The following is a 24,541-nucleotide window of genomic DNA, read 5'->3' as shown; positions in this document are numbered from 1 at the left end:
TGGGCTCCTGGTAAAAAATCATGATCCCAGGCTGTTGCAGGGTGGTTTCCAGGGCTTGGACTGTAAGGGGGAGGCCTGGGACTGGTTGGTCAGGGAACTAACCAGTGTCATTGGTATCCCCCACACAAGTGAGCAGTGTCATCACCATTATGATGACCCGAAGAAGAGAAGAGGGGTACCTTGGACACCTGGGTCCAAAAAGCCAGAGCTGGGAATGGTCCACAAATATGTAAGTATTTTTTCCACTATTTTATCAATATGCAAGATGAATGTCTGCAAAAGTGGTTGCAAAATGGTGTGCTTCTCTCCCAACAGCTGCAGATGAATGAACTCACAATGTTGAGTCCCATGCCAGGTGCCTGGCCAGGTTGCACTGTTAGTGTGGTATGTAAGGATTTATTATGCTAACTGTAGTGCAATACGTAAGAAAGAGTAAAGTATTTATTGCAATAAATTATTCACAATAAAAACTGTAATGCAATAAATGGGCAAGTAGAGCTGTAGTGCAATAAATGAACAATAACAACTGTATTGCAATAAACAATAAACATTACCAATAACAGTAAGAAAAATGGTGTACAGCAAGATTGTGTTGCCATTACCATCGCAGTAGAGCTGTATGCATTACTTGTCTATGGCAAGGTTGCTACAGTAAAGGGTAACATGGTAATAGCTGTAGAATGCTAAACTAATGGCCTGCAAACTGCATTGTTTAACTCATAGTATGGTCCAAGGCTGTCTCCAGGCCAACATTGGTCACATAATGTTCTTGGTTCCTCCTACTTCAAGTAATAAAGGTATATGGGTGTGGTAGCCCACTCTATCGGCAGATATTGTGTGGACTTCATAAACATTTATCAGCAATCCCAGTAATGTGTTAATCAGCATTGTTGATTCTTACAGAAATGTGTTTTAATAATTGCAGTGTGGCTGTATTCCACAAATGTGTCTTCTACTGTCACTGCAGTCAAGTATAGCACTGTAATATTTCTGGAATGCAAAATGAATTCAGTCACATAATGCTGTTTTTTCTCCCACTCCAGAACAAAAGGTATATGGGTGAGGTAGCCCATGTTATGAACAGAAATGTTTGTGGTTACATTTCACATGCACTTATCAGCAATAGCAATAAAGTGTTAATCAGCATTGTTGATTCTTAAATACATTTGCCTACATATTCCCAGAATGGATGCATTAATTGCATGCCTGTACTAAGCTGCTGTAGTTAATGTTACATTTTTTGCAGATGCCTCCTGCAGTCCCAGCTATTGGGTTCTATTCCCATGCCTGCCAACTTAGGCATGACAGATGTCTAGTTTATGTACTATACACAAACATGCCTCTCAAGTGTCATGATTTCATGTAATATAATTAAAACTGCCTAATCCATCTGTCATAGGATTACCAGAATAATGATTACCTGGAATGCAATGTACTACTAAAACCACTTACAGAACACCTTTGTAGTTATAGAAGTTGACATTATGTGAAAGTATTCTGTACCTGCATTTGTTATTGCTTGGCCCATACTGACCCATGCCAACAGCTTTAGAGGTATGTGCGTGCTACATCAGCTGTAGGAGAATTGCAGTCACTGTACTAAAAACAGACACTACATTTCTATAGAGTATTTATTATCAATGTTTTCAGGAATATAGTCTGCATTCTCAGTAACGGATTGCCTCTCTCTCTCTCTCTCTCTCTCTCCCCACACCTTATCTTCATTTATTTATTATTGTTTATTATTATGATTTTAAATTATTAAGATTTAATATTAACATAGTTAATTTCCCATCCAGTCGTCAAGATTTTTCTTAAAGAGGGCCAATGAGGAGCTTTGCTTGATATGAGTGGGTAGTTTATTCCAGAGTAGGGGAAGTCTCTGGGACAGTAGTCTATCCCTCCAGCATGTTCTGTTTATTGTGGTGACAAGGTTTAGGTCCCTGGAGCATGTGGTTGAGATTGGGATTTCTTTAAGTGTAGCATGACCTACAGCTCTGGGTTTGACATAGCTTTGTATGTTAGGCAGAGATCTCCTGTGAGTAGGCGATATGCGACGGAGTAGAGCTGGAGTTTTTTGAGACTGTCTGTGTATGGCATCTGTTTGAGGCCAGTTATCCTCTTAGTGAGGTATTTCTGTGGCCTTTCCAATTGCTGTAGGTGTCATGTGAGATACATGCCACACAGGGCATTGTACTCTATAATGGGTCTGATGGGGATGAGTACAGAGGAACAATGACCTCCTTTTTTCTAGAGGAGAACCCTTTTGTGATGTGTGCCACGTAGAAATATTTCCTGACTACTGTGGCAATGTGGTTGTCAGAGGAGAGACTACTGTCCACCTGTGTCCTGAGGTCTCTTATCAAACTTTCAGTGTTTAGTGAGCCACCAGCTATGTGGTAGTTCATGGGTACCGAGTTTTTCCCAAAGGGGATGACAATGCACTTCTTGGCATTGAGCTTGAGGACATGACTTTGACACCAAGCATCTGTCTCTGTGAGTTCCTTTTGTAGAATCTCTACATTATTAGGTGATTCTATTATGGCTCACAGTTTGCAGTCATCTGTGAACTTTGTTAGCCAAAGACCTTCTGTGTTGGCCTGCACTTCAGAGAAGTAGATGCCGAACAGGAGAGGACCCAGGACTGAACCCTGTGGTACTCCACCCATCACTGGTCTGAAGTCAGATTTGGAGTTGACTACTTTTACTGTGTGGGTTCTGTCGGTGAGACAGTTGACCACCCATCTTGTGACATAAGGATTTATGCCCAGTTTAGTGAGTTTATCTATAATTCCAGTGTCACACACTGCCCCTGTCTGCTGTCTTGTCTGTCTGCAAATGCCTCCTCACCTACCCAATTTATCTGTCCTAGATGTACCTATGTCCCTTCCCCAACATTCCACTCTCACCTTAAACAAAATGGGCACCTATCCCCTCCAAAAAAATATTGCCCCATACATAGCTCTCCATTTTGCAGACGTGTCCACTGGACACACGTAATTTGGTCCATTTGGCTTGACAACTCAGTTATGTTGTCCTCACCCCTCCCTCTGGGGTTGAGAGTTCAAAGTCATGTACAAATTATGTCAAAGTGCACAGTTGTTGCTGTACAAGAAATGGATAGCTATGGTTCTTTCCTACATCCTTCATGCACATTCCTACCTTCCTTTCACTATGTTTTTTCCTCTGCTTGCACCCCATTTCACCATTTTCCTATTTCCCCATTTTTATTTTCTTTATATTTTTAGTGCATTGCTAAGTGATGTGACACATCCCAAAGCTTCACTAAGCTCAGCTAAATAGAGCTATATGTGTTTTTAAACTTGTAATACACACTTATAAAATGAGCACCTGTCCCATATATCAAACCAAAGACCATCTCACCTGCAAACCACTGCATTAACCTGCCATGCCATACAACTCTTAATTAAAACAGGTGGTTTAAACAAAACATAGTAATTGCCAGTTAAAGTTATTAAGTGTATTTCAGTGTAACTGTGCACCATGATTAAATACTAATGGAAAAAATGGGAATGTACCTTGGACTCTGGTGCAATAGTACACCACTAGAAAGCCAAATACATAATAATGGATGTAAGTGAGGCATGTGATAGCAGGTAAATGCACACTTCAGCAGCAATATGTTGAAAGGCATCTGCTAAGGCATTCATGGCAAAATACATGTTCAAATGGGACCCTGGTGCACATGTGCATCCATATAAACCCAAGCAAATACTGATGGATGTAGAAACTGTATGTCACAGCCTGTATGTGTGCACATATAACTTGCAAATTCACCCACTGTAGCATTGACTCAATAGCTCAGTCTATCACCTTGCAAATGGTACATTTTGCCACACACAGACCTGTGTTCAAATCCAGTGGTGCATAGAAGTGAATGTACAGCATTATGAAGGCAGAAATTAATGACTGAGTCATGGACTCTTTATCCACACAATCCATTTCAAATGACATGTCTGTTTTTCACTGATGGAGGTCACAGGCCTGCAGGTGGGAACACACTACAGATATCCTTATAGCAAACTTATATGTGCATAAAGTGTCACGTCATGCATTAATATGCATTCACAGAGAATGTCAATGTAGGTACTGCAAATGAGGGACACTAATATCACAATGTACCACACTATCCTTCCAAAGACACTGTGCAGATTATCACATCTGCACAGCTAGCATACACACATGCTACAAATTGCTACCAGACTGTAACACATGGCCTGGCAGTTGCCCAAATGGTACACATGTTCTTATATTTATACTCCATCTTACCCAAGGACACACCAAACATGTTGTCAAGTACTCTGTTACTGATACCATTAACTAACATGCTTACCTTAAACACATGCCTTAATTGGAGTGGAATGAGTAGCCTCACTTTGGTTCTGCCTCTACAACAAGGCTGACACAGCTCCCACAGTTATCCCTACAGCTTGTTGACTTCCAAAGTGTCCACAATCTCTGCCTATGTCTATTACCTGCAGCTGCAGCCTGTAGCACACACATTTCTATGTAAAAGTTTCTGCTACAGACTTACCCTCTGCGATGATGTAGTCACCTCACCCCAGTAATGTCCAGCACAACATATAAGAAAGGGGCCCTAATCTACATGAAGTTCTTATATATTGTACAGTGGTTGCATGTCATTGGCTGATGATAGTGCAAATCAGCGTGTTGGCTGCAATTAGCATTTCAGACCCACATATTGGTTTAGAGGCAATCACCTGCTGATGAGAAGCATGTTTAAAGGGCAAACAGCTGACTATGGGGAACCATTCTGTATGAGACTTTCCTCACATAGAGCATATATTTGTGAAAACTTTATTATCACCACATATCAGCAGAGAAGTACTGCACTCCATCAGGTATATAACTGATTTTGTATACAACAGGATGCAGATGGGTGAATAGACTTACGGGGAAAAGGGATTACAGCATTAAGCCTATTTTCCACCTGTGATAATGATATGTCATTGATTTCCTGCTGTCTTCCACCTACACAGGATGTACAATACATCAAGGATGTGTTGTCATTTGTCATTGTGGCACACTGGTCTCATTGGACTGTCCCTTTATGGTGGTTGTAATATCACACTTCTATTTGTGTGGCACTGTTCTTATGACATGTTATTGGGGATTGCCTATAGGGGACACACCACCGTGGACTTGAGTGTTGGGTTTATGATCATACAGCAGTATCTGTCATGCCACACATGGGAATACCTGACTATTGTCACTATCTCAGTTGCACCCACACACTTTGTATGTTTGCACACTGTGGAGTATGACATATTTGAGCAAGCAGTGGATAGTGCCAGCCAGTTTGTCCTTGCTGTATCTCTACATAGTGTACTTCCACGTATGTGATCATGTAATGTATTCCCCTTTTGTTGTCTTTCAGGAATCATGTATCCCAGATACCATGCACCCTTCCCTGATGCGGAAAAAGAAATTATACTGGAAGTACTAAGGCAACATCATCACATCCTACTGTGCAGGGGGAGGCAAAACAGGGAACAGCCAGCTGCATTGTGGGCAAACCTTGTCCATGATATGAATGGCATGGGCCATCAGGGTAAGACATATGAGCAGGTTTGACACCGTGCAACAGACATTGTCAATGCTGCATGACAAAGGGCAGCGTATGCAGTTAGGGATAGTGCTGTTATCGGTGGAGGTCCTGCAGTGGAACAACCACTCCCAGCCACTGAGAAATTCCTAGTGAGCCTAGGCACACATGAAAGCTCCCAGGCATCCATCACATCATACATTGTGGAGGTGGGTGCCACAGTTTCAACAGCAGAGAAGAGTACAGGTAGGCTTACATTTATCAACGTTGTAATACCTTACCAGTCAGTGTGTCAGGCTGTACATACTTTTACGTGGGCATCAGGTCTTTGTTCTTTGGGGGGAGGTTTTAACCTCAGTTGTACTCTCATACTCAGAATGTGACCAATACAACAAATAACACAGCAGCTACTGTAAATGTGAGATATATGGACGTGTGCTGCAACATGCACTGGTACTGACATTATCTCACCCTCAACTTTTCATAGGTCTGTCAGGTATTGGCCAAGGCCATGGTTCTGCTCCTGGTAAGCATGACACTGTTTTTTGCTAAGGAACATTTATATTCTATTAAAGTTAAGGGCCAGAATAATGCCATATTTAAACATACTTTTGTGTGTAAACACAGTAGAATGTTTTATTTTCCAGTCTGGAACAGATACCTAAGGATTTTAGAGGGGGTAATCACAGGAGTGTAGCTGAACAAAAGGAAACACTTTGGCAGTAACAGCTAAGAGCAGATAAGCCTCTTGGTTTAAATGAGGCAATTACTTTGAAATGCCTTTTAAAACACAAAAGGTTGAAAGGAAAATAAATTAGACAGTGAAACATGTATTTCAATATATTTGTTAAGATAGCTGTACTGGCTTTTTATGTGTTGTCTTATCAAATATAGTTTCATATTTATTAATTAAAAGGAAATTTTACTGGTCAAGTTTTACGTGATTTACTTAAAGCGATTGTTCTAAAGCTCTGGAGTTAAGTGTGTATTTTGTTCTGAGTAAGTTTTTTTTGGATGAAAGAACAATGTTTGACCACTAATCCAGTTGTGGGTCTTTGTTATCATGAGTACTGGTGGATTTTTCATACACAATAGTGTAGGTATTCATGTACCACTTTTGTCTTTCTTATTACAGGTGACCGGGGGGTGTTGGTGTCTGTCCCCTTCACAACCTGATGTCAGTGTCTCTTTGGACTCTGATGATGATGGTGGCCAGAGTGAGGCACAGGTGGGGGTGTCAGGAGTTGAATCTGTCCCAGATATAGACAACCCTCTTTTGCCTCCATTATCATCGCATACAGTCAATATGCCCACTCATACTCAGTCCCTGGAGGCCACAGATATTGGACAGCCAGAGGGTGGGGACATTAAACAGGAAAGTGTGGCAACTATGGCCCCAGTGAGTGTAGACACTGGCCATAGCAGAGAGCTGGCAAGGTCCCACAAAGGTGGATTGCAGAGGTGCTTGTAGGAGGCCTGCTGTCCACCCACCACCTGTTGCAGGTGTCACATCACGGGTCACTTGACGCATGTTTTGGGCCATCATGGAGCACAGGCACATTCTGAATGGAACACCAGACATATGCATAGTTTTATGGATGTAGCACTGTCTCACATCCATGACTGCCTTCACCGCATTGGGGACACCCTGGATCAGTTGACCAATGCAGAAGACAGAAGGTGTGGATGAGACAGTGTCTGCCTTGGACCTCACATTGTCTGTGCTGGAACATGTGGTTAAAGCTGAGCTTTTGACTCATGGATGTAAGTCAGCAACCCCATCTGCTGATAGTCCATGTGGCCATGCATAATCATGCTGCCATAGTGGCAGTACATCCAGTGCTAAAAGGGAAGTGTTCTGTCCAAACCACAACATGGCAGGACATGAGCTCATGGTCCTGGGCATTCCTGCAGGGGACACGGTCCCAGCAGACAGCAGTCACTGTCAGGGACTAGCACTGCTTCTGACATTGGGCATGGAGGTGCCAGTGCAACTCCTGGCAGAGCCGGTTCCTGTGTTCAGGGCCGGAGATGGTGAACTGTCAACTCTACCATGTATAGTCCAAAAGCTGTCCAACATACACACATGTAGGGCTAGCACTGAGCTTGACTGTGTACACTCAAACACTCACATACCACTGTCAAATGCAGGTCACCTACAGACACACATGGCACCTTTCCATGGTCCATCTTACCTGCTTCCCTTCCTGACTCCCACACATGCTTTCATCCTTTTGGATCAGATTAGGCCTCATGCACCCCCAAACAACATCCTGTGCAAGTGATGATACCTTTCCCATATCCCTGTCATCTTCAACATTGATGCAGGAAAATGAATCTATATGTCTGATGCACAGGGTGACTATATTAGTTAACATGTACTTGTGTAATGCAATGTTGTTTTGTAGTGGTTAATGACAGATACTGTGTGCTGGCATTTGTAATGAGTATGCCACATAGTTTTGTGTACTTTATGTTGTATGATGTTGTAATGGCAGTACAGCTACACAATGACAGGTGTGTCACGCGCCTGTTTATGTTTCTGTTTCAGGAGTCTGTTGGGATAACCTATGGACACACAGCAGCAATAAAACAGCACAGTATGGCATGTCAGCATAGCACAAATGTGTCTTCAGCAAGGTACAGCACTATAAGTGCATGGTTCCATGTGGTTCATATGTGTATAACAAGCTGACAAGGGCAATCACAGCATTCAGTGTACTCGTGCATCCCTAATCTGTGAACAGGTCTGATACCCTTGATAAGTGTCACCAGGGATTTGGGAATACACACATCTAACAAGCTGTCCTGATGGAGATGGTCCATCTACAAATATCCTGTGTTTAGTATAGACAGTTGACTGATACCGGTTATAATTAGTGTGTTCAGCATCCCATTTCTGTAACTTGCACATACTGTGTCACAGCAGATGTGTGCTTCACACGCATGAGGGGCCTGTTTCATGTAGGGCATACTATCTGTTTTACATACCTGTCCCTCCAGCATGCAGTATGTATACCACAGTGATGTTGTAGGCCTGTAGAACAGGTGATACATGTGTTAGTCCTGTTCTTGGATACATGGGCGGTACACAGTGGGATCCAACACCTCCCTGTATGGAGCCATACACATCCCCTCCAATGCATTTAGGAGACAGACTACACATGTACAGTTGTGGCACAGACTCCATAGGACAGGTTATCTACACTGTGTATTGGTGTACCATGGGACCTGTGTGGCTGCTACAGGTGTATGCTATGCCTGTGTAGTGACATAGCAAGTGTGCCATTGCACACAGTAATAGGTGTGATGACTGCCACAATCAGTATAGCAGTGACAGTTTGGGATGTACATCCCAAATCTGTTGGTATAGGTTGAACAGTGAATGCATCCCTACATCTTACTGACCAGTGAGAGTCAAAGACTACATTACTGTCTGTGTCCATAACCCCATGAGTAATTACACAACTGTGTGTGGTGTGTGGACACTACAATAATTTGCAGGGGTGGATTATTTTCCACAGGATGGTATTGTGCAGTCGTTGGCAGTTAGTCTTTGTCAGTGGCTCAAATTACAAGTGACTGTGACTTATGCCATCCTAAATAACTGTTGGTTCTGTCTGGGATCCTGTGACAGCTCCCAATATGCAATCACCTGCTAATGTACTCAGTCAGAAGTCACTGACAGTAGCTGTGACTGCAGAGAAGGAATAGGTAGTCAGATACGCCAATAATGGAGGATGATGAACTACACTGCTGACTGCTGTCATTGAGGCATAAGTCTCCCAATGATATCTTCCCAGAGTATGACTGTCAGACACTTGTTTATCCACCAGCTGATGTAAAACTCTGTGCAAGATGTACACAGCTTCCAGCAAAGCCTGCTAGCCTAATATTGTCATACACCCTGTCAGGCCATGGCTGGTGGAGTAAGACATTTGTCTGACATCCATTGCTTAGTGTAACAGTCTATGGACTCCTCCAGTTACAGTTGGTAGGCATGATCTGGCCTTGTACAAAAGTAACAGTCTTTGGTACAGTGTCAGTAGGTGAATGACAGTGTAAGTGCTCGTATCAATGCTTACTCCTATCATGGCATTTCAGGTGACATGGGTCAGAGATCTGGGGACACTGCTTGGCACTACATGCTAGTTGTCCTCTGTGCAAGTACATACTGCAATTACTTCCAGCATGCTGCAAGAAGAGAGTCATGCAAGTTGTCTGTACAGAGCACAAACAAACACATTAGAAAAGTGTAATATGCACACGCTATGTCACTTAGTCATGCTGCGGATCACTTGCCCAAAGGATGGCTCAGGTCCTTACCTACAATGCCCTGCAGCAATGCCGTGACATCCCCCACATGGAGAATCAATGTAGTGCATCATGTGTTTACCAATATGGGTGACAAGTACAGCCTCCCCAGTGTGAGGTCCTCCCTGGTGTGATCTGGCCACAGACTAGTTTCCTTAGACCTACCAGCACATACCTCCCTTGCAGATAATACAGACATATATGTCAAGACAGCCATTTATTACCTCATGGAATGTTTGACATAGCATGACTACACCTCCCCTTCAGATGGGATAGGCAGGTATGCAGAACTCTACACCCATGCATTATGTCAGCAGCATTACAAGTGCATGAATGTGACTGTATGTGACAGGAGAGACACAGGCTCATCAAGGCTCAGAAAACTTGACTGGTGGACAACTACTATTAGCAGGCTGTACAATAACAGGTGGACAGTGCTGTGGACAGTTGGGCTGAAGGTGCCCCCTTAACATGGAGGCACTACATCCTCAGCTAAAAGAAGCACATAGTGTTGCTGTGATGTTGTGTAGACATGGTAAGTGACAAAAGTAGCCACCCACATAAAGCAGAGCCAAGACGCAGAGTGTAATTACATGTGTGACCTCAAAGGACAGGCCCAGATTGTTGGTGACCTCATACATCATGATGCCACATATGATGGGTCTGTACTCATACCTAACCTGTGTACCCACACTGTCTGCATCAACTACACACCCTTGTCCCCACCACATGTGACACATGGCATTCCTACAACCTGTCCCGTAACTTCCATATTTACAGAGCAGTTCATAACAGGCCTCTCATTGGAAGACACCGCATCTATTGCACATTCTAACATTCCAGGATGCATCCCACATGTGATCTGACAATGATGACTAATACCATTGGGAAACCCATGCAATCATATGGACACTACTGGATGCACACCCACTGAGTGGACAACAGTGACTGTTATACCCTTGCACAGAGGAGGTACATCCACTAACCAACATAACTATACACCTCTTTGTCTGAATATCCATATCTGTATTCCAGTAGAGGTGATCATCATGGAGCTGATTAGCATACCTAGATGTGTTCTACACACAGTTGACTGTACCAGTTTGGATGTGTGACAGTGGGAGCATGACTACTGTTATACATGGTAGACATTTCCGAGGCAGTCACCATGGACCTGGGTGAGGGTAGATCAGGATATACAACCCCCTACACTGAGCCAAGCCATCTGGCTATATCCCCACTCAGGCAACATTTACAAAGCCACCACTTAGGCATCCATGATCCTGCCATTGTAGGGGTCACTAAGTGGCCCATTACTGGCAGACATATGCAACATAGGAACATCCACCTTCAATAGCTGATATTTAAGCAGCAGTGCTCAGCAGGACACAGTCCTAGGGCCTGTACTGCTTGGAATACATTGAACCACAACACATGTGACTACTGACTGACTGTGGCTAACAATGTTGGCTGAGGCTTGCAAATTGTGAGCACTCATAGAGTCTATGTGGTATGTCACTATCCTCCAAGATGGCATTGCGAACACATGAATGACATACTAATGGCCATAAACACTATGCAAATATATATGTAGCATCATTTCCATCAGTTAGACCTATGTATCTTGTAAGTACCACATCAGTCGCAACATGTGATGTACATAGTCAGGGTGAATAAAGTGGGCATACAGACCTGGCCACACAGGTTTACATCTAATATTCCTCAGATCCCCATGTCTCTACAGTGGGACAGCAGCAATCATATGTCATAGCTGAGGCCACAGCCCCCTGTAAGTGACATACTCATAACCTCCAAGTACTCTTTCCACAGCATGCCAATATCTGAGTGCAATGGCCATTTGGTGATGTACCTTTCCAAGCAGTACTGGCAATTGCACACAACAGTATGGCCCCTCACAAGGAAACTTCACGTCTTCGGTATATTCAATGGGGATCATCTGCAATAAGTGTCATTGTCACCTGTGGCATATAGAGTGTGCAGAGGTGATCTGTGCCTTGCATACAGAGCAATGAGTGACCCTGCTTGATTGTATATGCTGCTTTTTGTAGGAGGCATAGTAGATGGATAACTCACTGTAAGGGCATTAACCTCATATGTGACATTATTACTACATGCTTGGAGAGATTTGTCTAGCAGACTTAAACACACTCTTGAAACAGAACCCTGCCTAATGGCACACAGAGCACCTGAGCACATGCCATCTGTATGATTGGCTGGGTGACCATAATCTCAACACAGGGCATCAGCCTGTGTCCATCTTGGACTGAGGCAATATGTGCTGATCCTGTAACTATGGGTATAAATGTGTCTATGACTGTGAGGGCTGTATGGCCATTATACTAGTGAAGTTCAAACATCCTTGGTTTCCATAACATGATGTAAAATGCTCTAACAGGCTCATACACAAACATGGCTACATTGAGGCTAGCACCACTTCCAACCACTATGTACAGGACATGCCAAGGCATACACATACTGCAAGTTGGCTGTATGTAGATGAGAACACTTACCTATGTAATGGTACACACTATAAATCACAGTATGTGATGCCTGCAACACACCTCATGTGTGCTAGTACTATCAGTTCAGGACATATGCTTGATAACTTCAGAAGGCTTTGCTGTGGCCAGTCCTTTGGGGGGGAGGGGGGGTCACATCACATGCTACAAATAAAATACTGCAAAACCTTGCAGTTAGACAAATTTCTGGGCAGGAACAAAAAGCCCTGTCCATGCATGCATTGACAACTATGTACATTATACCACCTGCTCACCTGCATCTCTCTACGTGGTGACATCCAGCAGGCACAGGAGTCTGTAGGTATGTGGATTATGTACTGTTGCGCCCTTAGTTTGGATCCTTTGAAAAAAAGGATGTATGTATGATACTGCAGATTTACTGCCCATTATTAGGGTATGTAGGACATTACAGACATCCACACACACACACACACACACACACACACACACACACACACACATATATTTATTTATATATATATATATATATATATATATATATATATATATATATATATATATATATATAGATATATATGCAAGTAGCAGGAATGTATATGCAAATGTAGCTGTTTGTGTGTGATACGTATATGTGTTATGTAGATATATGGGGAGAGTTTATGTATCATTGTGAGATATATATATATATATATATATATATATATATATATATATATATATATATATATATATATATATATATATCAGTATATATCTATTTGACACCACATCGCGATTGATATATTATGTATGTGCGAGAGAGAGATTTTGACAGACGGATATGTATACATATATGTCTTCATGTATAGACATATCTACAATGACAGAGTCATATTTGTACCTGCTGCTGAGGGATCTGAGTGCATGCATTATGTGGCAGATCCTGGTGCCTGACAGGCAGCTGACTGTTACTTTTTCCTTATTCAACCTAGTGAGTTGGACATCAGTGTGCCTCACTATTGAGTTACCTGTGACTAGTGTGTTGGGCATGTTGTTTTGCCTTAGGGGTTTTGGTTGAGTGACACACTGTTTAGGAGAGTTATGTGTCTCGTGATCAGTGTTGTGTTGTGGCCAATGGCCACAATGGTGAGGATGAGAATGCTGATGACCAACCCACAGTGAGGAGAAGGAGAAGAGTGTACAGACCCAGGGTAAACTACCAGGGGCTACATGAGTTGAAGATAGTAGAGCACTATAGGGTGGACAGGGACATCCTACAGCAAATTGTTGAGCTGTGCTGGCCACACCTCACACACAGAACCAACAGAGGGGAATTCATCCCACTGGATACCAAGGTATTGTAGGCTTAAGAATATTAGGCACAGGTACCTTTCAAAGGCTAACTGGGGATATCATGGGGATCTCACAGGCATCAGCATCCAGGGTACTCCACCAGTTCCTGGATGCCATGGCAGCACATGCTGGTGAGCAAATATATTTCCTTAACACTCGTGAGGTGATGACCAGCAATATGCATCTCTTCACACTCCATAAATCACAGCAATCTTTTCCATTTGTATGTGTTTCATACATGAGTAGCATCCCAGGTTATATGCAGTCACACTTGCATGTATTGTATCATTATGTTACTACTGTTAAAAGTAAACAAAAAACTGCCACGGGGACCTTGCTCCAGTCAATAATGCGCAAATCAAGTAAGAATCCTTAACGCAATATTTATTTGTATAAAATAGCCAGCGCTTTTGCCACAGCCTCTGCCGTAGCTTCTTCAGAGGAAGAAAAAGAGGTTGTGCTTTGTATTTTTGTAATACTTCCTCTGAAGAAGCTATGGCAGAGGCTGTGACCAATTGGATGCACGCTTCGATGCTTTACAGGAAAGCAGTTTGCACCAAGTAAAAACAGTTCACGGTTCCTCGGCTGAAAATCAGAGCCGAGGGTCTATTTTGGACACTACGGACTTTCTCATTCCTGCTGCGCAACCGTTACAACATCTTGTAATGAATACTGGTTTGAATACGCGATCAGCTGGATTGGGAGCTACTAATAATGTTTCACTTCATGTTCGACCAGAAAGTGGCGGAGAAGTTGTACAGCCACCTAATGGTAGTGTGGTTAACATCAGTAACAACAGCAGTGTGGCTAATACCAGCAACAACAGGGGTGTTTTAAACACCCAACCCCGACCACCTGGTCATCCTATTTCTGTACAGTAGTAGGAGCGAGGTGGATACATCGACTAATGGAATTATTACTGACAAACTTAAAGTATTTGACAATAAGCTGCTTAGATTGAAAAAAGTACAACTTGAAGCAGCGTATTTCAATCAGTGCTTAAATGAAAATCTTATCCCGAAGGGGCTGCGGAGCAGTTTTTCTCCATCAGGTCTACTCAGGGATTCTCTTTTCTTTACTGACTTGAAGAGTCTTTTTCAACAACAAGGGAGGCAACTTCTGGAACTTATAGTCAAACATTACACTAATCAAATATCTATTTTGGTTAATGAAATTGACTCTTTAGACCGTGAGATTAAGCTTGACTTAAACTTCTCACGGTATAGGTTTGACTATAACCGTATTTTAACCAGCATTGACACACTTTTAATTAAATTAAAGGCAAATAAAAACAAGAAACTGGTTAGGGATAGATTGGCTTATAAGAATGATAATGCTTACCCTAGACTTCAGTTTACTGACCATAAACCAACTCTTAGGGATAATTTGGAGGTAGTTGATCCTTTAGGGACCACCTTTAGGGAGGAAACTGAAATGGAGGATAATATTCCGGATGACGAACCAGTGGGACCTAGACGTAGTAATAGAATTAAGGGTCTCAATGCCATTAATGCAGGACAAACTGATGGTGGTTCGAAAAAAGGCAATAATAAGAATTTTTTAGGGCAGCGGAACAACTATCAGTATACGAACAGGAAGAGGAACCGGAACAGATAAATCCAGGTTCCTTTATTGATATAGGAGTGGATCCGGTGGATGAACCTGGTTCTATTACTCCTATAGAATGTCCGGTGTACCCTATAATCATTACTAACAAAAAGGGAGATTTTAAAATTTATAACTTCTCTCAATTTTCCCTTAATGATGAGCTTGTTGAGCTTTTGGCTTATGGCTACACTTTCATCCCTAGTAGATATGGCAACATATCTAAGGACATTATCGATCTAAAGTGTTTTGTCCGTAAGTTGAATCTTAAACTCCTTTTTGATAATGGGGAACCTGCCCCTAGAAACTCATTGAAACTTTTAAGTGTGTTTAATCCGCCTCTCCACGCGTCTCTCCAACTTTTTGAGAACGTCTGTGAAATTGATTTTAGGCAACTCTTTTCGGATACACATAAGAAAGGGACATATGCTAGTTTTAATACTACTAAAGAACAACTACTTCTTTTAGACCAACTTTGCCGGTCCCCAGTCAGACTTATTAAGCCTGACAAGGGTGGGGGTTTGGTCTTATTAGATGACCATTTATACAAGGAGAAAATGCTTTCTGTTTTGGAAACTTCTGCTTATTCGGAATCGTCTATTAACGAAATACATGGTGCATATAACAGAATTAGGGGTTACTTCCGTGACTTTTTCTTGGAAGGTAAAATTGACATTGATGTTTACAATTTTATAGACATCGCTTTGCCAAAAATCCCTGTGATGTTTGGCATACCGAAAATTCACAAAGACATTAATAACCCACCAATGAGAGCACTTATAGATGGGAGGTCATCTATGACTTATCCTTGTGCCAAACTGATAGATAACATTCTGTTTAAATACATCAAATCTATTCCAAGTGTCTGTAAAGACTCTTGGTCATTTTTGGAAAGTATTAACAACATCCCATTCGACAGTGGAAGTAACTTCATCACTGTCGACATAATAGATTTATACACCTCGATTCCTCATCAGGAGGCTTCTGAATGGATTGGCCTCCTACTTCAAGATTTTGGCGCCACCAGAAATGAAATTGATCTTGTGACAGAACTTTTGGACATTGTTCTGTCATTTAACTTTTTCATTTTCGATAAGCAGTATTTCCTGCAGAAGCAAGGAGTAGCAATGGGCTCCCCTTGTGGAGCTTCCATTGCCAACTTCTTTATGGGCTATTGGGAAAAGCATTTCCTTTACACTTCCCCCGAATTTTCACAGTTTGTCATGTTTTACACGAGATTTCTAGATGATATGTTCTTCCTTTTTAAGGGGAACAGGTCTGAGGCTCTTGAGTTTGTTGAAAAATTGAACAAAACAACAGGTTTCCTTAAATTTACTTCTAAGTTTTCTGGCTCTGAAATTGATTATTTAGATGTGAAATTGTCAAAGGACACTAACAATTCTGTTTTTGTTTCAAGTATTTATAGAAAACCAACATACTGCAATTCTTTCCTCCATTTTTCCAGCAACCACCCTTTCAAACAAAAACGATCTATTGTAAAGAGTCAACTTCTTAGAGCGGGAAGAATGTGCAGTACATTGGTGGATTTTCAAACAGAATGTGACCTACTAAAGGAAATGTTCCTTAATAAGGGTTACCCACTACACCTCTTGGAGGAATTGATCTCAGAGGTGGATTTTAAAAGGACGAACAGGTTTTATAAACCAATTTTATGTCAAGGATTAGGTGTTGGCATTGAACCACAACCTACAGAGATGCCCTCTACTTTAGAAGGTGATCAAGGATTAACCACTTCAAGTCTTGACATACAACGAGATTTTTCTTTAAGTTTTGTCATCACCTATAGTCCGAATTCTAAGAGTATTATGACTATTATACGGAAAAATTGGCAATTCATTTCCAGCAATCCGAGCCTAGTAGAGAAATTAGGTTTTTCCCCCAATTTTGTTTTTAAGAGAGGAAATAACCTAAAGGAACTATTACAGAGGGATTTCACCAACCAATTTTTTAATAAAAGAATTGGAATGTATCCCTGTGGTTTCTGTAATTGGTGTCACAAAGTTAAGGCAGGTGAAACTTTTACAGTTAGGGACAAGAAATATCTTATTAGGTCCCCCTTAAACTGTGAAAGCAGATCCATTGTTTACATTGCCTTTTGTGACTGTTGTTTTGCCTTCTACATTGGCAAAATGGACCGGAGGATCCGTGACCGCTTTTATGAACATATGTATGCCATTAGAAATAGGAAGGAAGTGAATGCATTAGCTAAACATGTGATTCTAAACCCGGGCCATAGTTTTTCATTCATGGCTATTGACCAAGTAGAAACTAAAATTCGGGGGTGTCCTTACTCACTGATTCTTGAGAATCGGGAGTTGGAATGGCAACTAAGGCTGGATGCTTTTAGCAATCCAGGCTTAAACGAAAATTGCAACATTTCGGCTGTATTAAAATTGAGGAGTTATTTTAGATGAATTACATTAAACAAACTTTACTCACATACATTTTTAGACAATGATATAAGTTGTATGTTATGTGGAGATGGCTTAGATTTGTTGAGGCCAAAATTCATTTTGGATTTATATAATTAGTGTTTTCGTGACACTTGAATTTGCATTTTCATTTAGTTGTTAATGTATAATATTAAGCATTTAGTGTGCTTTAGGGGGTCTTGTGGACTGGTCTATTAGCTACTAATAATGTGTTGTTAAAATTTTTATATGTGGTTTTAACAATATGTGTATGTTTTTTGTATTAAGCATACACTATTTTATGTGATTCTTTTTAAATTATATATTGGCCATTCATTATAGTCTCTATTCATAGGCTTAGACTAATTAGACAGCATTGATAATAATTTTATTTCTATACATGAATGGTTGAATTAGTCATTCATGTAACAATGTGTTTTTTGATCTGTATTTTCACTTGTGTAGTGTTGACATCATTTCCTGTATTTTACTGCCAACATAAAAAGAGGTTGTGCTTTGTATTTTTGTAATACTTCATCTGAAGAAGCTACGGCAGAGGCTGTGGCGAAAACGCTGGCTATTTTATACAAATAAATATTGCGTTAAGGATTCTTACTTGATTTGCGCATTATTGACTGGAGCAAGGTCCCCGTGGCTGTTTTTGGTTTACCTTGTGGTTTTCTGTTACTGTTTCGACTACTGTTAAAAGTGTTTTCCCAAGTAAGAGTAGATTGCAGTTTGTAGTACTGGAACCATACATCCCCTGCATGCAAAGGTGGACTCTGAGTACTGACTATCGTGTTCTTGGTGTGTGAGCTGTTTGTTACTAAGTACTTGCTGAAAAAATATTTGTCTCTGCTTACTGCTGCTTGCTTCTTGCTGTGGGATTTGAAGTCTTCTTAAGACACTCAGTCTTTCTGGCTGCTGAAATAAAAGTCTAATTATCACAGTCTGTTTACCAAAGAAACTTGCAGAATATACACTGATACAGCATCTGACTTTAAACCCAGTAATAACCCTTTATAATAAACCAAGCTGGACAAACGTTGCAGCTTAAAGTACTGTTCCAGCTTTACTTCTCATATAGTACAGATGATATGAGAGATATAACATTTACCTCAGGACTTGTGTCCCTACCATACCTCTAACATAACTAGATTTAATACAGACTTTTTATACATATTTTAGTTAAACACACACCCTCTTGGTTTTGGAAAGATACTGCTTTGATGACGCAAATGCTGACACATCTGTTCTTGTGCAAATGCTGATAAGTAAACTGTCTTCAAGGAAACGCCTTGTGGATTAGAAAAGCACATTTTTAAACTTTCTTAGAAAAACATGTCCTGTTGTCCAGTGAAAGCAGATTACATTCTTGTCATGTCTGTAAGAAGTCAGTTTTCTTGATGTGTGTGTAATACATTCATAAGCAAGTTCCTTATTTTTTTAAGCCACAGTCATTTAGTATGGTTGGTGATCACATATTACTAAACTCTGTTTCTGCATTTAAGCAAGCTTTTTCTTTCAGCATATTTAGAACAGAATTAATGTCAGCCTTATATTCACAATATCTAACAATTCCCTCTGTTTTTAAACATACTCAAAACATTTTATACTGATATGTATTTTTTTATCACATTATATAGTCTTTTGATACAACAAATCAAAATGCAATTTTACATAGTTAATACAATTATATTAAAGTATTACTACCAAACTGAAAGTATTTAACAACTTTTTCTTTTGCAGACCATTCTGTGGAATTATTTTATCAGTTATGAGCTGTGTCTGCTTTAGTTTAACTTGATTAATTTATTCCTTTGCAATTACAGAATTTAATTTATGACTTAGAACTGTTTCATTAACTCTTTGCAACTGTTGAATTAACTATAAGAGACAAGAACCATGTGCTACTGCAAGCATTTATACACTACTGAAAATATACAGTTTCAATGTCATTTTAACCATAACATTGTGTTTGTCTCTGGACTGCTCATTAACATCTTGGTAAAATACTGAACTGGGCTTAGATAAAAAATATTTGAAAGCAATTATTTTACTGGAGTAAAACCAGTGATATTACAACTTGACAAATTACTTTTAAACTTATTACAATGTATTCTGTACAGTATGTATTTACACAGACTGTTTGCTATTCATGAATTTTACTGAATTTTTCTGCATTTGTATATACAAAGACTATCATTTGTACTAATTTTTTCTACATTTGTACATACAAAGACTGTAAAGTACAGTGGGATGACATGCTTGACAAGCCACGCTGCTTCGCAAGGGACGGCTTGCACCTGTCACCCCTGGGATTCCGGATATTGGCTAAGGCTCTTGCCACCCCCATAGTGCCTTTTTTAGGCAAGGCTCAAATTCTAAACCTACCACCCTAGAAAACAAAAATGGGAAGAAATTGAGGGTAATGCTGCTCAATGCCAGAAGTCTAAATCTCAAAATGCACTTTTCGAGGCCCTTCTCAGTATGGAGAACATCGATGTCTGTGCTGTAACTGAAACCTGGTTCAAGGCTCCTGAGAGCACCCGGCACTATTAGGTTTTACCTCTTATCATGCGTTCGGCCCCAAAACCCGGACCACTCCACAAAAGGAGGGTGTATCCATATTCATAAAGGATACTCACACCTCCAGGTTGGTGGCAACGCATGAAGCTTGGAAACCATCCAGGTGCAACTAACAATAGGCAAAACTGCTCTACAAATTGTAGCATGCTACAGGCCACCCTCTCAAACTCAGGAACCCCACACAGCCTTCCTGAAGACACTGGAGGGTATAAATGTATCTCCAAACACCATCATATTGGGTGACTTCAACTACCGAATATAGACTGGGAACATTACTCAAGCCCTAACTTTCTAGCCCAACGGTTCCTGGAGTTCATAAATTCAAATGCCATGGAACAGCTAGTCACTGTTCCCATGAGAGGAGAAAATATACTAGATCTCATTGTCACAAACATGGGGACAAAATGCTCCACACGAAGTATATCCCTCATTGGTGAGATCTGATCATAAACTAATCTCACTGGAAATCCACATCCCGCCCCACCCCAAACAAAAAGACCATAGTGAAGAACTTCTCTAAAGCAAACTTCACACTACTCAAGACTGGTGTGGTATCCTTCAAGGCCCCTGAGTCAGAGGAAACCACAACCCAAGCTCTGAAGCCCTTACAAATGCCTTCTATGAACACCTCCAGGACTGCATGGATCAGGCAATCCCAAATAAAACCAAGACTCTTTCCACAAAGGGCAAGCGTCCAGTCTGGTGGACCCCAGCCATTAACAAACTTTACAATAAGAGGAGAAAGCTATTACATGATAGAACAAAATCCATAAAAGGGAAGTCACCCCTGATCATTATTAGTAAAAATTACGAGCACTCATAAAATCAACTAAGGCCAATTTTGAGAGAAAAATTGCCATGGATTCAAGGACAATCATAAGGCCTTTTTCAGCTATGTTAGGAACCTGGGTGGAAACTCACAGATATGCTCAGAATTAGTCCAAAATGATACAAAAATCACTGAACCCACAGACATTGCCAACATACTGGCAGACAGGTTCAGTGCAAACTTCACCCCTCTCCCCTAAACGGGAGATAACTATCCCAGCCGAGTGTAGCCTCCCGGACATCTCAAATGCGCAGGTGAAAGCTGCTCTCTCTAAAGCTAAAAACACAGCATCAATGGGACGGATGGTGTCCCCGGCTGTGTGCTACGAGCTAAATGAGGAATTAAAACCGCACATAAGGCAGCTGTTTAATCTCAGCCTTACCACAGGATACGTGCCCAAGGAGTGGCGTACGGCAACTGTGGTCCCACTCCACAAAGGTGGCGCCTCTACGGACCCTGGTAATTACCGCCCCATAAGCTTAACAAGTCTAGTCTGCAAAGCTATGGAGAGGATCATAATGGAGCTCATAAACAAAGATATAGGGGACTTGCAGACATTGGACCCGACCCAGTTTGGCTTTGTCAAGGGAAGATCATGCCTTTTGAACTTGGTCGACTTCTTGAAATAGTCACCAAGGCCATTGATGAGGAAAGGCAGTCCATACAGCCTACCTTGACCTTGCAAAGGCTGACACAATACCCCACTCGGGTATTGTAGAAAAACTTACCAGCTTAAATGTAAACCCATATGTCACAAGATGGGTTGCAAACTGGCTTAAGGACAGAACCCACAGGGTTAGAGTTGCTGGCGCTGTGTCAGACTCCAAGCCGGTCACAAGTGGTGTCCCACAGGGCTCGGTCCTTGGCCCCTATTGTTTGGCATCTACTTCTCAGAAGTACAGGCCAACATGGGAGGACTTTGGCTGACAAAGTTTGCAGATGACTGCAAACTGGGCGCCATAGTGGAAAGTGCATCGGACACTGATATCCTTCAGAAGGGACTCACAGAAACAGATAGCTGGTGCCAGAGCCATGGCCTGAAGTTAAACGCCAAAAATGTATAGTCATACCCTTCGGGAAAAACAAGGTAACCCCAAGCTACCATATAGGTGGCAATCCACTAAGCACAGAAGAGGTTATCAGGGACCTGGGGACCCAGGTTGACAGTGGCCTTTCTTTTGACACTCACATTGCTAAAGTGGTTAGAAAGACCTTCTACATTGCCCACCTGATCATGAAGGGATTCACATCCAGATCTAGTGAGGTCATTGTTCCCTGTACTCTTCACTTATCAGACCAATGATCGAGTACAATGCCCCATTTGGGATGTATCTCACCCGACATCTGCAGCAATTGGAGAGACCCCAAAAGTTCCTCACCAAAAGGATAAAGGGACTCCAAAATCTGTCATATGCTGCCAGATTGAAGAAACTCCAGCTCTATTCAGTCGCATACCGTCTGCTCAGAGGTGACATGTGCCTGACATACAAGGCCATGTCCAACCCGGAATTAATGGACATGCTCCACCTCAAAAAATCGAAATCCACCAAAACCACTAGAGCAAGCGACTTAAACCTTAGCACGGATATAAATAGGACGTGCTGGAGGGATAGATTTATCACTCAGAGACTCCCTATGCTGTGGAATAAAATCCCGGTCCATGTGAGGCAGAGCACCTCGCTGACTCTGTTCAAGAGAAATCTAGACCTGTGGATGGGAGATCATAGGTTTACCCCGGGAATCATCTCTGGGTCACTGCTGGACAGAGGCACAACAAGCTAATGGGCACAGTATTTTTTCATATAAAAGGTGGCGTAAGCCACAATAATTTGGGCTAGGCTTATAAATGCCTTAGGGCAGATAGCCTAGTATAAACCTATGAACCTATGAACCTATGAACATTTAGTCTAATCTTACAAATGTAATAACATTAATATTAAGCAAAATCTTGGAAAATTCTTATGTCTCTTTAGAAGTATTTAGTGGAATTGATACCAAATCCATATGTCCTGTTATTTTAAACTACATACTCAGCAATTAAAAATATTTATTCTTTTTCATACCAACATTGTTTTGTCAAAAACATATTAAAAATAGTGACCAATCTTGTTCAGTTTTTTACATATCTTTACTCTGTCTTGTATAGCTGTAATCAATTTTAAGCCATCTCTTGTTTTTTTAAACCATCTCTTGTATAACTTTGCAGTTTAACAGGTTGTAAATACAATTTAATACTAAACAATACAATAGTAACCATTATGATAGCTATTAACAACTTGTAAAATATCTTATCCTGTCAGGTTTAATCAAGGTTTACCAGTATGTCTAATACACTAATACCTGTCCCCCCCCTAAAAGAATATTGTCAAGAAGGAATGAGATATTATTTTTCTTATAGCTTTATTTCTGATTCTTGTGCAATATTGCTTATACAGTCAGTGTAAAACTGAGAAAGTACCCCTCCCCCTGTAGTACTGCAGCACTGTTTATCTGCTTCATACTGTGAGAATAGAATGTATGTCAGCCCAATACTTTGGTTATACATTTATTTTATTAGGTTACCAAACTATAGACCCCCGTCTGATTTGATATTTTTTTATAAAGCGTTTGCTGTTTACTACCACTAGTAGGCATTTACCCCCTGCTGCACAATTGATTTGAACTGTGTGTATACTATAGCCCATTTATTGGCTGTACTTGATGCAACTGAGTTTTTTCTTTTAACATTTACTTGTAAACAGATTATCAATGACATTTTATTACAATTACCAAATAATGTTACATGTGAACATTTTAACAATTATAAAATAAAATAAAAATACCTCACTAAATACTGGTGTGCACACTCCAAATGCTCCAAAGTAAACCAGTATAATGATAAAAAATAGGAACTGGAGTGAATCAGAGCTGCTAACAAAGTCCAAGACAGTTCACCAACGATAAATGGAAACAAGCTTTAATGAAATAAAACTGCAGTAGGTCAGTTGATAAGCGCTTTCACTTAATACAATTGAGCTTCTTCAGATCACACAGACCTGTGTCCATAGAAGCTATATATATACACATCATTTATATTCCTTAGCCTATCAAGAAACTCATATACTTGCATATTAATGAGCTTATTATACATATATCTCTCTAATTAAAAATACCTCTCTAACTAAAAATGTCAGGACTCTGTGCTTAACAAAAACTTAATATTATATAGAGTATAAATATAATGTTAAAACGAGGCATGTTCTATCATATATATCTCTAAACACAATAGAAAATACATATAGAAAATTTTCTATGTACAAAAATGCATACATCCTAAATCCTATAACATATACATTTGAAGTGCATACTTGTA

This window comes from Protopterus annectens, chromosome 3.part0 (assembly GCF_019279795.1).
Source record: "Protopterus annectens isolate FY-2018-M chromosome 3.part0, PAN1.0, whole genome shotgun sequence".
Taxonomy (NCBI): Eukaryota; Metazoa; Chordata; order Ceratodontiformes; family Protopteridae; genus Protopterus; species Protopterus annectens.
Note: the sequence above shows the minus strand (reverse complement) of the source record.